Source organism: Eretmochelys imbricata, chromosome 24 (assembly GCF_965152235.1).
Source record: "Eretmochelys imbricata isolate rEreImb1 chromosome 24, rEreImb1.hap1, whole genome shotgun sequence".
NCBI classification, from domain to species: Eukaryota; Metazoa; Chordata; order Testudines; family Cheloniidae; genus Eretmochelys; species Eretmochelys imbricata.
Genome location: NC_135595.1, coordinates 3,662,196 through 3,665,946, shown reverse-complemented (window position 1 = coordinate 3,665,946; position 3,751 = coordinate 3,662,196).

Here is a 3,751-nt window from a genome sequence, read left to right as displayed (position 1 = left end):
TAACTTGTCCCAACAAATATAGATGGGAGAAGTTACAAAAAAGAGAGAGACTGAATTAGGCCAAACAAAAAGACCGCCTGATATAACTCAAGGACTGTGTTAAGATCATGCCTGAAAACAAGAAAAATTCTGGGGCCAGAAATTTTCGAACCAAAATTGGTGAGTTGGAAATTAGGCCTAACCGGTGGACAAAATAATGAGGGGATGGGATATTCCACTTTAGGGCCCTTAAAGAGACTTCAAGAGAAAAATTGACTACGGGAGTGAGCTTCACCACCATGGTGGCCATCTCCTGGGACCTTCATCATCCTGATCGTAAGATATGTGCTGACCAGAGAAGGACCCAGATGACATCACCACCACCACTAGCTCCAGCTGAATCCTGAACACCATCTGGGATGTGAGACGATCTCCTTTCCCCCCACCCTCCGCTGCCTCAACAATATTTCCCTTTTCTTCCCCACATCATTTCTTCTGTTTTCTATCCCTCTCCTTTTTCCTTCTGTCTAATAAGAGTCAGCCAAGACCGTATATTTTACAACACTGCTGTGAGCCTGTGACCACAAGGAGGCAGCTGATGCAAAGCCCTAAACAGCCCAACGTGCCAGGTGTCAGCCCATGTACTGTGTCGGTGTTTTTCCAGCTGTGAGGTTACACGGGAGCCTCAACACCAAAGGCAGAAGCTGCATTTTCTGTTCTTTCCCCCTCCCCCCGGTTGTGTGCGTTTGTCTTGTTTTGCCTTCTAGGAAATGGGATCCGCCTTGAACACCACCAGGAATAACGCCAATGCCAGCTCATCTCAACTAACTTCTCTTTTTCCCCCAAAGGACAGGTAACCGCAGCTTTCATACCATCGGAGACCGTCAACGCAGGCTTTCCTTCGAAAAATGAAATCGGGAACTAGAAATGCTGCTAAAATAAAAACTGTACTTAATATTTTAAATTTCAAATTCTTCCATACTTTTTCCTTCTTTCCCCTATCTTTAATAAAGTGTTAAAAGGAGGTTTAATGGGGTGTTTGCTATGGTACTAAGCAAGCTGAGATCTCTCTATACCAAACCCCAAACCTTGTTTAACGTTGTACAGTTGCAGGGTCATGTTAACACCTTTGACACTTTGGGCCCATTTGGTCCATCTAAATCAATACAACAGCCCTGTTCTGTGTTTGTATCGTACCCGGTGCTATGGGTCCTGGTCCTTTAGTGGGGTACCTAGGCACTGTATAATTATAATTAAGGCCGCACTTGAATTGCAGGACGATTGTCAAATCATCGCAGCTGAATTGTGGACAAGACGTGGAAAAGGAATAACGGCCCTTTATTCGTTGCAGTCATTTGGAAAAGCTGGAGAAGACCTATATGTTTAAGAAATATTTGCTGGAACAATATAAACACTCAAGTATTATCTTATGCCTGCTCATTTTTTTGATAACCAGACATTTTGCTGCAACTAGATTACAGCCATTAACGCGCGGGGCTGACAGTGGGAGTCTGGGTGGCTGGTGGCCGGGGCTCCCTCTCTCAGCTGCCCAGCTGACAAAATTGCAGCGGAAGCCGAATATTGCGGGACTCACAATTACCACAATATCGCAAATTCAACAAGAACAGGCAGTACCCTCGGGAGCTTCCTCCCAACAGGTGACCAGGGAAAGGGCAGAATCTTTGGAGTGCCCAGGGATTAGGGCATTAGCCTGGGGTTTCATACACGTTAAGGCCAGAAGGAAGCATTAGCTCATCTCTCCTGATTTCGTGTATATCACAGGCCATCACATGATACCCAATCACACCTATATACAGCCCAGTGATGCTGGACTAAAGCATTTCAGTCATCAAAAGACGAACCCATTGGTTGCCAAAGGCGGCAAACAGTGCCCCTGTGCCAGAGATGGTGATTTCCTGCAATATCTTTGGGGGATCTTACTGCGTTAAATTAATGTATCAGTGTGGGCCAGGGATTGTCTGTAATCCCATAGCAGGAGAGAGGGACCACAACCCTCCAGGCTCAAAGAACAGTGTGTATGTGTGGAGGGTGTGTGTGTGTGTGTGGGCGGGGGTGATGAGGCAAATTCACTCAGGTTTTAACACCTCCAGGGAGGTCCCACCATCAGGAGCGGGTGCATATTCTGGTTCAAATTGGTTTCTCCAGAGACCAGTGGGCAAAGGAAGGACTTTTGGATAAAGAGCCTGAGTTTAAAGTGACTCAGGGCCTGTTTTCGGATCCAGCATACCGAGAGGATCTTCTGTCCAAGGGGGTCCCCAATCCTTCCTGGGAAGGGTAGGAAAGACTTTGGCCTACAGAGGCCCTGTGAGACTGTGGGGTAAGCTTTTAGCAACCAGTGAGGAACTGTTATTGTTTGATGTGTTTTCTCTGTAATGCTTTTACTTTAAAAATAAAGGTGCTTTCTTATAAAGAGCTGAGCAGTAACTTGTGACTGCTGGAAATTCATCTGCTCCTAACCTCTGAGGAGAAAGCAGAGTGCAGGAGCTGGCCTGGTTAAGCCGTCTGGCTTGCTGGGCAACCCAGTGTAGACAGGAACTATGCAGCCTGGAAAGGAGGCTGGCAGTCAGGCAGGAGGGAGACGTGGGCCTCCGCTTAAGAGAGGTAATGGCTGAGGAACCAGGTGCCCACAGAAGGGGAATACAGGTGCAATTGCCCTGAACTGTGACAGCTGCTGATGCTTGAGGTCCCTGCCCTGGCAGGAAATTGATTAAATAAAATATGCCCAGATTATGCTAACGTGTGAAAGACGTCATTTTAATTCCTGCACTGCTACAGGCATTCTTCGTGACCTTGGGCAAGTCACTTACCCACTGGGCCTCAGTTCTCAGCCTGTAAAATGAAGCTAATGGCATGGCCCTGCTTCCCACAGGCATTGTGAGGCTATTTGCAGGTAAAACTAGTGTAGTGCTCAGAGAATAGAGTGCACACAGCAGATGGTCTCAGGCTGGTGAGTCCTTTACATAGCTGCCACTTAGTGAATTCCTGCAGGCTGGCTTTTCACATGTTGGTCCTGCACTGGCTTAAGCAAAGCTGAGGTGCTCAATCCTGGCTTGTGTTGCAATAGGAGGAGGAAAGGCCGCAGCATCCCACCTAGAAAGAAGGCAGAATGCCCTCGTGGGTCCTGACCAGACTAATGTAAACCCTTAACTCTGACCTCTATTTGGGGCTTACCTTAAGGCTCCTTGTTTTAAAAGCTTGCAAGAAAATCTGAGTTTTCATTTCTTTAAAGGTAAGTTTCTAGCCTTTTGGTTGCAGAGAAAATCTTGAAAACATGAATCGAGTGACTAGAAGCGCTGAAACAAAAGGCAAAGAAAAAGAACTGAATGGCGGTTATTTTTGTTTTTACAAAAATCTCCGGCTTTATAAGCCAGTCTTGTGATTTTGTGGGGCCTGATTTATGGGGTTTAGATGCTGATCTATTGACACGTGCAGTTTACATGGGTCACTCTTTATGTTCAGGGGATGGTGTGTGTCTGTGAAAGTGTGAGGTTGAAGTTGAAGTTGATGGTTTGTGGGCGTTAGATGGGGCAGTCCTTCTATTGTCTAGGAGCTGACAGCACGCTTCATGGTAGGGGATGCTTAAGGTGACAGATAGTTGTTATTTTTGGAGAAGGGAGCTTCCTAGTCCTACTGGTCATTTCTTTGCTTTTCAGGAACTGAATTGGGTGGGTTTTTCATTTAAGCAATCTTAGCTGTTACTTAACATTGGCTTTTTGTTTTGTTTTGTATTAACTATCTAGCTATCTATATC